Source organism: Falco cherrug, chromosome 2 (assembly GCF_023634085.1).
Source record: "Falco cherrug isolate bFalChe1 chromosome 2, bFalChe1.pri, whole genome shotgun sequence".
Taxonomy (NCBI): Eukaryota; Metazoa; Chordata; class Aves; order Falconiformes; family Falconidae; genus Falco; species Falco cherrug.
The window spans coordinates 82,202,420-82,214,558 of NC_073698.1; the positions used below are offsets into that span (position 1 = coordinate 82,202,420).

General features: G+C 40.8%; 1 long non-coding RNA gene across 1 annotated transcript; it reads right to left on the minus strand.

Moving 5' to 3' along the window:
* Window positions 1–4,151: 4,151 nt before the first annotated feature.
* Window positions 4,152–11,576, minus strand: LOC129735470 (uncharacterized). The gene is made up of 3 exons (XR_008731149.1): window positions 9,258–11,576; window positions 7,631–7,731; window positions 4,152–5,772 (listed from the first exon to the last, which is right to left on the minus strand). It is a non-coding gene; the product is annotated as an uncharacterized LOC129735470 (long non-coding RNA).
* Between the last annotated feature and the right edge of the window lie 563 nt (window positions 11,577–12,139).

The following is a 12,139-nucleotide window of genomic DNA, read 5'->3' on the forward strand; positions in this document are numbered from 1 at the left end:
GCTATACTGACTCTACAGTTTCACCATGTTTGCATTACATAGCTGAAGCTGCAGGCCTGTCTGACTTTTAATAATGCAGATGGACACAAGATTGTGTCTTGCATAGACAGAACCCTTGCAAAATACAATGTCGGAGCATTCCTGCAGCTGTGCATGAGGTACTCCTGCTCTTCTGTCTCTGGCATCTTTTTTCTGATGCTTGTTGTGGTACTAACGCAAACCCATACAAGATGACAGACTGATCTTAAAACTGTGTTTGTGGGATTCATCCTGAACCTCCATGTGACTCGAGCTGTGTATAATGTAGTGGCAACTGTTTAGGTCTTTCTCTGGACATCCAATCTACACATAAACATGTCCTTAAAAAGAACACTGGTAACATCACAAAATTCACAGTGAAAAGGTAAGAAATGCTTAGATTTGTCCTCTCACTTCTGTGTATATGTTTTAAGGTATGGTCCGTACTTATGCAGTTGCACATTATTTGGTCCATAGGGAATGGTCTAATTCAGTCCCACAGAGCTGGGGTTGTCTTGTGACTCCTTTGCTCATTTATGTGGCTTTGTCTCAGAATCCTTTGCCTGAGTGTCTTGGGTACATTGCAGTCAACGTAACTGACAGTGAAAAGCCTAACTGACATACTTAATATAAGGGCTAAGGCACAAGGGCATTTCCAGTGCCTGATTTCTCAGATTACTCAGTGCCCATTTATGCTGCTTACTACTGCATTTAAAAATCAATTCCCAGTCATGCCTAAGTGACACAGAGGAAATCTGTGGCCATGGAGTCTCCAGTGTCTTTCCCACAAAACCTGCCTGCTGCTTCCTTCCCTTCTGCCTCTCAGCTCCTCCATTGTGCTGAAACAGTTGTTTGATTTTTCTCCTTCTGAGGAGGGCAATTGCAGCACTCTGAGAAATGAAAAGCAGATGAATTTCAGCAGTGTGTTACATTAAGCTGTTCTTTGGCTCTTTAATGGAATAACCCCCTCCAAACGTATTCTGTTTGACTATATTTTTTTCCTTTATAATTCTTCCCTGATTTGCACTGTATGCTTGTAATTGAATATAAAATAATTAACACACAGTAGCTATCTTCTTTTCCCTATTGTCACAATATCCCCTGGCACTAGTGAGCACCAGCAAGGAGGCTTGACATTCTAAAAACCTTTTCATTTCCCAATGAAAAGAGGTATTTAGGCTATAATTAAATTTAAAAATGCCCGAGTGGACTCCAGAGGCCACATTCACTTTCATGTACATAGGTCCACTCCCATTGACTAAAATGTGCACTTGGATCACAGATTCATTGATTTGAAGCTTTGGTCTGAGCCTCCAGTGCCTTTTATTTTCTTTATTAGGAAGCAGCTTACTTTCAGTAAGTTTCTTTGCTACAGCCGTTGCAGATACCTTCTTATCTGAAGCCCCTCACAGCACTAATGATACAATCATTTTCTGGAAAAATGTCAGTTATTATCTCTGTCTTTGAAACTCTTCAAACATCCAACTCCATTTTAGTTCTTAAGCAAGCTGGTATAGACAAAATTGTTTCCAGAGATCCAAAAACATTTCTATAACTGCATATTTTCCAATTAATTCCCTAGAGGATTAAGAGAATTTACATTTTCCAGTGGCCTTGGAGCACTACTAGCAGGTTTTTTCCCTGTTGCACCAGATAATTGCCTCCTGAGATTTCAGCCAAAATTCAGAAGTGATGCACAAGGTTGTGGTAAATTCTGTTTGATCTGTTTATATTCACACATATTTCCCAAAAGCCAAGCTCCCATCCAAATGCTCTCAGACTGACTTGGAGGTACTTAGTTGCAAACTGCAACTTATAAAAAATGAAAGCAGGTCTTGCAGAATAGTAGAATATAGAAATAAAGAAGAAGTTTCCCCCAGCAGCATGTCAATGGGTCAAGAAAAGAAAAAGGTTTTGAGTTCTAATTCTACTTTTGATGGCTATCCCATAAATAATCTTGATCATCTCACCTCCTGTTTCTCTGTATTACAGTTAAGACCATAAGGGAGGTTATAATAGGCCAAACCAGAATTCTGTCTATCCCTGTATCCCATGTCTGGTGTCAAACAGTAATAGTAGCTTAAGGACAAAATATCAGATCAGGGCAAATGTGAAACAGGGACTTTTTAGACCTGAAGTGGATTGGCATCTTGATGTTCAGTAACCATGGATGGAGTTTTCATTTGTGGGCTTGTCTAATTGCTTTCTTAATGAATTTATACTCTTGGCTTCTGCAACACCCTGTGGCAATAAGCTCTGCTGTTTAATTATGCACTGTGTGGAAAACCCTGACTGTTTCTTTTAAAACCTTAGTTTGACAGTTTCATTTGAGAGACACTCCTCCTGTGGTATAAAAAGTAATTTCTCCTGTTTCAGCATCGCCTATGATTTTGGAAATCACTTCTATCTTGTCTGTTTTCCTCATGGAAGGTAACTATTCTATTTAGTTTCTTATTGTACAGAAACTATTCCACAACAACAGTCATCTGTGTTGGCCTTCTTAGTACTTCTGTTGGTCGTTTTCTGATTCCAGAGAAGACAAGACCAGAACTGTAAAATTTAGGTGCATTGCTGCTTGATTTGCTGACTTCCAGACATGCTTTGTTTTCCTTTCCTTTTTTTTTTCCTGTTATTTTCTTTCCTCTTTCTTTGCAAACAATTTCTAGCACAGTGTATGACTGACCCTGAACAGTGAGCTATTTTCACAGAGCTACCTATGCTGATATGAACATCTTATCCTTTGAATGGTAGCATCTGTTGTGGGACTTGTCACTCTTCATGTATAAGTGGGATTATTTTTCTACATGTGCATCAGGTTTTCAGCTGATCAAAAGACAATTTCACCTGCTGTTTTATTGCCCATCACTCACCATCAAGACATTGTCCTGCAAGTCTCCACGTCAATTTTAGTTTTTACCACTCCTCAGCAAAGGTTTCACTTTTCCTCTTTGTTCTCCTTTCCAGATCATTCACTAATACATTGGAGAGGACAAGTTCCAGCACAGATCTCAGTGGCAATCCCTTGCAGCACTTTTTGCACTGTGATAACTGAGCATTTATACTTAGATATATTTCCTGTCTTTTAATCACATACCGGTCCATGAGAAGAACTTGACCCTTCCACCTCACTGCTTGATTTCTTCATTTATTTTTGGGGAGGGAACTTTCAAGTGTGCTTTGCCAATGGGTTCATCACAGAGTCATTGACTTCCATTGATTTTAATGCCTGCCTGCATTACAATGAAGTTATAATAAGGAAACTCCTAAGCCGCAAGAAACCTAATATTTGTCACTGTTCACACAAATGTTCAATAGCTCCAGAAGTGTTGACTTACATGGAATGTGGTGCCTCTGAGGTGTGTTAGCCTTGTTTCATGCTGCATATGTTTAGATGTGAGTGTCTATAGGAATGTTTGTCTGGAACTCAGGTTGTTTCCTATGCCAAACAATTTTTAAAATCTTGGCTGATTTCAACCAGATTTGCAGAGGTATGAAGGTTTGAAAACAACCAGTCCTTCTAGAACTAGGAAGAAAGGATTGCTGGTGAAGGGTCAAGATCTCATAGTGTTGCCACGGAAGTATAAGTTTAACATAAGCACGTGTTAGAGCACCTTGTTAGACATCAAAGATTGAGAGAAACAGGGGAAGAAGGAGAGAAGGAGCAGGTGGTATGAAAGTGTCTGTTGTAGGGATAATCTTCAGTCAGATCTTATGACAAATTAGACACTGGAGAATCTAACCATCAGTCACAAAAGACTTCGAAACAAGGCTTTGGTCATTCACAGACCACATGGCCTGATGGTGATAAAGTTTGTCCTTGGTGTCAACAGCTTAGCTCTACATATCCTACCAACATAGATAGCTGGCCGTCTATACTCCTGATTTAACAGTTTAGAAGACATATATCAATTTAAAATAACTAACTTACTAAATAAATAACTAAATAAATAAATAAGGTGAAAGTGGAAGAAGTGCCATGGAAAATGTATCAGCTTTATTACATTTTGCTTTGTGAAAGAAACTGATGTATGAAAATAAAACTGTCTGCAAAGCGAAGTAAGTGTATAGGAATGTAGATAATTAATCAGAATAAGAGAATCAGGCAGTTCCTGGTCAGATCAACAGCTGTTTTATTTGAGGAAAACTGAGCCATGTAAGCTGAACTAGTTCAGTAAGTTACTGTTGTAATTGTGATGCTGACAGTAAGCAAACTTACAGCAACTAATACCTCACAGTGTCTTCGCTCTGCTCTATTCCCTTATCTGGTGTACCTATTGACTTCACTCTTGCTGCTTATGTAAGAAACTACAGTACACCACTGACCTTTTATCTTTCATTTAAAAAAAAATCACTACAACACCATAAACTGATATTATATTGCAAATTCCAGATTTATGTACACAAACAATTATCTCGCTTTAATAAACATATATCAGTCGTGTCCACTGAAAGCTAAAAGGAGCTTGGCAAAGCTAATATTTCTTAATAAAATTTTATTTCAGTGAAGAAATTCAGTTTCTGTGACACTGAAATATTTACCCATTCATCTCAGTTTCAATAAAATATCTCACTCCATAAGAAGGTCCAAATATTCCATTTTCATATTTTGAAACAAAATGTTTTAATTTTCATGTTATAAACAGCTTCTCATTTGGAAAGAAAGACCCATTTTTATTGGAGTTTTTTAAATGGTTTTAACTTTCTGGTAGAAATTGCTGGTTTCATTTTCAGCCTAGAAAAAAACTAATTGCTAAAAATATCATCAGCTGGAGATGGTATGTTTTACATTTGCCAAGGAATTGAAGAACGTTATTTGCATACCTCTAAAATTCAGAGCTCTTGAAAATCATGACATTTTTAAAGTTATTCATTTTGATTTAGAAATTTTACTTCAGACATCTCCAACTAAAATAAGAAGATGTAGAGTCACTAAAATGCTCAGGATTCCACACACACCTGCACAATACAGAGGGATCTTCCTAAGAGAAGAATTTTTAACTTATAACTAGAAATGGATTCAGTGCACAGTAAGCGTGGTTTTTTTATCAGCAAACAGCCCATTAACATAGTAGTGTAAAGAAACAAGAGCGCATATGCAACTACAATGTTCTTGTATGTATGTTGTATTCCATCTTCATTGTGTCCCAAAACATTTTCTGCAATGTGGCTCTGAGTAAGACTGCAACGATGTCCAGGCAGCTTAAAAGATCTTTTGTCCCACAAAAACCTGTTCTTTCAAGGAACTGATCTTTATTAGGCAGGCAGATTTTCCATCATGGCTGTTCTGCTTTGCCCACGTGACATCTCATGCTGCAGATACGACTGCCAAACTACCTGCCATTCATGTTTTAAGCTTTCTGCGCTGGCACACTGTGTCACCAGACTTGCTGTTGTCCTGCTTTTAGTGTGCCTCTTCCTCACCTGCTTTCTGTGGAAGGATGAGGGGTTTTGCTCTGTCTGTTTCTTCTCATTCTTTTTCTGCTGAGTTTTTGGTTCTTCTGCCTTGATTTCTCTTGGGCCATTGCTTTTGCTGCTAAGAAATGATGAGTGCAGACTTTCTTTTGTTGTTGGTTCTCAACAACTCTGGAGAAGCCTCAGGGAAGTTGCCATCTTCTCTTTCTGGCGTTCATTGTCCCTGCAGCCAATGACTTAGGAAGGTCCTCAGTGTACCCCCAGTCTTAGATGATCATAGACAGGATTTTGAAAAGGGCTGGATGAATAATGCATTTTTGGTTTAGTTCCCAAACTGAGACACTGTGGGTGGGGAATGAGAGAGAAAATTTTGGATGAATGTGGAAATTTATCTGATACAAAAGGAAAAGCTGTGTTGTGATTAGTGTTTAGAGCAGGGGTCCTCAAACTACGGCCCGTGGGCCGGATACGGCCCTCCAGGGTCCTCAGTCCAGCGCCCCGTATTTACAGAACCCACACACACCCCTACTGGCGGTTGGGGCAGGGAACCAAGCAGCTGCAGATGACTGCCTGCCACTGCATCTGCGTGCCGGCCCCCTGTTTAAAAAGTTTGAGGACCCCGGTTTAGAGTCCCAACAAATAATCAGGACAATTTTTAAACAAAAAAGTTACCATCTTGAAATGAAATAATATCAAAACTGTGTTTTTAAAGGCCAAATAAAACATATTTATATCCTTAGGAGAATCTCTCTCTTTTTTTTCTTACTCGAACCATTCATCATATTTATCTAAGGGATCACAGGCAGCTTGTCCACCCAAAAAGGGCTTTCATTTTTGATTAATTTACTTTTTACCTGCTTAAAAGCAGATATCCTACTGTGAGTCAACACTGGCATATTTAAATCACTAAGGCACTTAAAAAATCCCACTCTTCACCAGCAGAATTCACAAGACTTAACCCATATTACATGGGGAATGTGGTACACAGAAGCAAACACATTGAGTATTTGCAATCAGTGAAGGGAGCTGTGCTGATGACATTGATTGTATCTGGGCAATTGCACCATGATTTTCAGTGTACCCAATACAGAAAACACAATTATGTCTTCATGTCTTTTTTTGTTTCACTTTTCACTGCCTAGGTCACGGTGTTCTTAAAATTTCCACCTAATATTTTTTTCAGAATAAGTTGATTGAGGAAGTTGGTGGTAGAACATGGCCAGCAGAATCCCTCCTCTTCTCCATCCTCTGCCTGCCACAGATACCGAATATCTTCATGCTGCTCCAGATGCTTTCTCCTCCTCACTGTATATCTCTGAATTTTGAAATTGAAATGAAGGGACTTTCAAACATTCCTCTGCATCTAAAAACGGCAGCAATAAAAGCTGGATACATGGAATTAAACCAATTACCACATACCTAACCAAACTGGGAAAAGACAGGCTTTGTGTGGTGGTCACTTATGGATCATTTGCAAAAAAGAGGTCTTAAAAGCCTTCCTGCTAATATGCTGAGTGCTAATAAAACATCATCAGGCTTTATGCTGACTCTGAAAAGACAAGACTAAACTCTCTCTTGTAACATCTTAAATACATGTAGCAGCTGCGTGCACAAACTGACTAAACTCTTCTGTTTTACAGCACACTCTTCTATCTCACACTCTTAAAGACTGGTAAAATTCAGCCTTGACTCCCTGCCAGGCACAATATGAAGAATTCTATAATTATCAATCCAGCGATGTCATTTAAAAGCAAATGCATTATCATGCACAGAAATCATCTCATGTCCCCTGTAGCGAGTTCCACAAGGACTGTCACTTCATTTGACTATAATTCTGGCTATATTACATTTAAACCTCTTCCATCAACAGACTTCCCCAGCCAAAAAAAATATTCTTTTATTGATAAAATAGCATGCAGTCTGGAGTGGCTGTCAATGTACCTAAAGGTCATATAATGTCAGAATCATTATCTTCAAATCATCTCATGAGCCCTACTTTGCAAGCTACCTATCAAAACAATAATAAACACAGAGAACGTGTGGTGCTACATAAAAAATTGTGCTGTCATTTTAAGAAGTATGGAATACAAGCAGAAAGATTCCTACCTCCTCCTCCTCCTCTCAATATTGTGCAACCACTGTATTCAGCAAACCATTATATGAAATGTAATTAATAGTATGAACCCCCCTTTGCCAATACCTTTTTTCTCCTTGAGCCACTTGGTAATCCAAGACAATGCATTTACAAGACAGATTATCCATTGCAGAGTTGCCGGCTCTGTCGGATCCCACTATTTTACCCTGTCATGGATCAAAAAGATTAAAAGCAACTTTAAAAAGCACATGTTATGATGCTAAGTCCAGTAACTCTAGCCTGTCTGCTTCAGCTCAGATTTGAAACTAAGCAAATATTAATGTTTTGAATGGAATCGGAATCAATGTTCTGTCAACCAGCTGCAGAGACAGGGGTTGCTGTTTTCCCATTTGTTTTGCTGGGTTTAGTTTTCATAATCCAGATGTTTTTCAATCACTGTTCACAGCATTAGGAAGACTGTGCTCATTCTGCAGTCCTGGGCATTGTTCAAACTAGTGTTTCCAGCCACACCTGAGGTGGGAGCCATGGGTCATTGGTTCAACAGGTTAACATGACTGACATAGATTGCAGTAACTCTAAGAGTGATTACATTTATTTGCTGACCTAGATCTTCTGTAGATTAAGACATACTCCTGCCTTCACCTTTTTTTACCCTCCTATTTCCTCTACCTTAAAAAAGATAAATTGGTTAACAGTTGTAGGCAACTGGAAGGCTTCACATTTCACTTCTCTGTTTTCTTTTTTTCAGTGACAAAAGCAGCGAAGGAGGAAAGGGGCTGAGATCAAAGAAATAACTGTCCTGTGTTTACCTCAGCCAGCTGTACCACACATTACCCCACTCTGTGCTGGTATCAGACACTAGTCGTATCATACCCTATTTGAAATCAGCCAGGGTTGAAACAGAAAACAGACTTTTAAATTTGTATATCCAGAGCTGACCATGTTTAGCAGAGCTGAGCTGCATGCAATGCTCTGCATGAGCTGAAGTCAACAAAAAGCAATTTCTCCTTATATTACTGTGAATTATTTACTACAACATTTGGAAATGACATCCAGATTCCGCACCACCACCACCCCCCCCCCCCCCAGCCCTTGTTCAGAACTTTATTGCAATGAAAAGGGGAGAAGTAAATGAGTAGTAGGAGAGGGGAAATAAATCCCATTGAAATGCACTGGCTGATAAAAGAAGTGTCTTTTAAACAGTGCCTTATGCAAGAATAATTGTAGCATTTGTTACAGTGCTGTACTGATGTACTTAGGACCCTCTCTGACTATGGCAGAGATGTAGGAAGCACAGCTCCAGCTAGAGTATTCATGGGGCTGCAGGGCTTTGCTTATAGGTTGTTAGTGAAGACACACCAAATTAGCCAGCCCTGAAGATGGGGGGTTTGAATTCTTCGTATAAAATGTGGAGGGTTTTAGAGCTGAGATATTAGCCACACACACATGCATGCATGCAAACACCCACACATGCACAGACCAGAGAGGAAAGCCTTCCCTACTGCCAAGTGACTGAGGACATCACCTCTGGCACAGAGGACAGAGCAGATATTGTGCATCTTGTGTTGTGCCCTGAATACAGAAATAGGCAGGGCTGAGAACAGGTCCCTGTCTGTCTCTCTCACACAAGCATTAAGGGGGAGAGCCAGCTGACTCCTGAAAAGACATGTTGCCTATTACTCCCTGTCTCAGCCCCAGAGGTAGCTCAAAGAGAAGTACATCTAAAACTTACTGTACAGGAAAAGGCTCTGCTCCACAAGTTACATCTGGCTCCAGTTCTGGATTGTAGATGTGAACCTTCCTCCTCGGATCCATAGCTCAGGAGTTTCCAGACCTGTCACTGGTTTAGTTTTCATTTTAAGCAGTGCCAAATGAAGTTCAGATGTTGAGGACAGTTCCATAGGTGTGATGTTTGGATCAGATGATCCTTTCTTTTCCAAAACTTGTATTTGCTTCCAACCCATAATCCAGTTTTTTCCTCAATGAAAGTTTGAGCTGGTTTTACAACCTTTTCCACAGCTTCTGGCTCTTGCCATTAATGCCATTGCTGAATCTAACACGTGTCAGTTGAGTTTCACCTTCATTTCTAAGACAGGCAGTATTTAGATCCACAGCTGTCATTCCCAGGTCTCACTGCAGCAAAGGAAGTTAAGGAAAAAGGGTGTTATGAATGTTATTACATAAGATTCTGCCTGAGCGAATTATTAAATGAACAGAGTATCCATACTTTTTTGACAGGATGAAAACTTATTCGGACAAGTCAGCAGAAATTTTGGCTGAGTGATTACCACAGGCAACCCTCTGAAAGTGGTACAGACAGAGCCACAAAGCTGAAGCAGCAGATAGTCAGGAATGAGAGGCAGTGACAAGCTGAATTGCTGGTGTCTCTGCATACGCAGCCAGAGGTGGGCATTTGACAAACTGGTAGTGCCATACTGGCCAAGAGCAATTCTGATGGAAGCAGTGAGCAAGCTTTGGGGACACGCTTTCTGAAGCTGTTTTGCTTGCCCACACGTGCTGATGTCTAGGCACCTGCAAAGCAGGCGCTGCCTGAAGGCATCAGTGACTACCATCAACTTCCCCCACTGGTGGCCAGCCTACTTCCAAACAAGGTATTAGTGTCCAGGGTGGCAGCAAAACATGATGGGACAACCCCTCACATCAGTAGCATACCTTCTCCTTGCCCCAGAAACAGCAGAAGCAAAAGCCTGATCATCTGTGGCTCTCTTCTGAACTCTGCTCCTTTTCCACAGAAAGAGCAGCCTCACCCCTAAGTCACAAAACTCTATACTCACTCTGGGACAAGTGCTTCTTCCAAGATGAGATCAGGAGTCTGAGTCCTCTTGTAACAGATCAGCTCTGACTGGCTGCAGCGATCCTGTTACTGGAAAGCTATGCATACATGCTTATCTCTTAGCCACACACCTCTTCTCTTGGGGAAAAAATCTTTAATAAAACATTTTCACAGTGGGAGGGAGAGAAGGAAGGAGAAGCTACTCAGGAAATAAAAGATTAGTGTGAGAAATGGATATAGATGGTGCAACCAAGTGTGGTTTTTTTAAGGGGGGATATTTAATTGGGGAGAGAAGTAGGAAATTGAATTTCCCTCTGCGCATGAAGGGACAAACCCAGCCTTCTGCCTGACCAGGTTTCATCCTGAAGCATAAGAAGAGGTTGAGGCTCTGCTGTGTTGCTCTTTGTGCTGCTGAGCTGCACCTCTGCAGATCAGTCCCATGACACTGGTACGGTGAGGATGAAGTATTGGAATAAGGAGCAATCCCATACCCTAGCAGGACAGGGTGCAGGGCAGTCATGCCCCATAGAGTCTGTTTTGGTGATTGGGCTGCTCCTGGACACCAGCCCTAGAACTTTTTGATCAGTCCCATCTGCATGTGAGGCCTGAAACTGGAACCGTCTCAGTTATCACTGCTCTCCAGTGCCAGAGACACTTATGGATGCTCAAGTACTCACTGGATTTACTCTTGAGTGTGGAGCAATAAACATAACTACTAAAGAGTCTGGATGCTACAGATGCAGGCATGCCCAGCCTGCCTCCTTTGCTTTGACTGCCAAACAGCAAAGGAAGGAGAGAGCCTCTGTGTCAGCTCACAAAGGCAATGAAAACCTTCAACCATTCATTAGCAACATTCCTGTGAACAGACATGTGAGCCTACCTCTAGTAACACAGGTAAGCCAACTTGAAAATACAGTAAAAATGGAAGAGAACTGTCAAGCTGATAATTAATGTGCAGTTCAAAAATTATGCCTTGTTGAGGTCCTGGTTAGAGGAACAGCCTTGGGGAGAGGCTCTGAACCAGCTTGTACTCTCACTCTGAATTTTCTGTTGTGGTAGACACAAAAGTGCAAGCACTCTTTAGCCCATTCCAACTGAGACAGAATAGTGCATATTTTTTATTAACCTGACTGCAGACCCAGTTACTTTGGTAGGTCTGTCCTACCTGAATGAAAGCAGCCTCTTTCTTTCCTTATAGAGGCAGACACAGAGTGCAAAAGGTACTTGCAATCACCTGCTTGCTGGTTCTAACACTTCCACTGGCATTGTTCATTTGTCCAGGACTCTCCTTTATTTTCCCGGGGTGGGGTGGGTGGGGGTGGGGGAAGATTTTCTGATACCATCACCCCATTCAATGTGAGGAGCAGGAGGTCTCAAGGAAGAAACACAGTAATTCCAAGCCTTACACAAGCCAGGCAAACACATAAATCTGGACTGGCATTAGAAGGCAATTGCTTTCCTTCCCCTCCCTTTCCTCCAGATTGTCCCTGTTCACAGAAATCCAGAAGGAAAATTCATAGAAGTGTCTTCACAGGCAATAAACCAAAGTTAATGATCTGATGTAAAGCCACTGGAGTAAGAATATTTTCACATGGTCAGAAGACAGAGGCAGAGTAGGCAGAAATACGGCCTTGTGTGTACCATATGACTTCATATGTTACACAGATTCTGGATCCTTTTTCCAGCTTTTAAAAGGGACACTGCTCAAATTTAAAAGTTGTACAACAAAAAAGTTTAATGACTCAATGCAGAGGTGCTCTGAAGCAGAACTACCACAATAAGGAAGACAAACAGCCTTGCTATCCCATTGAAATTAAAAG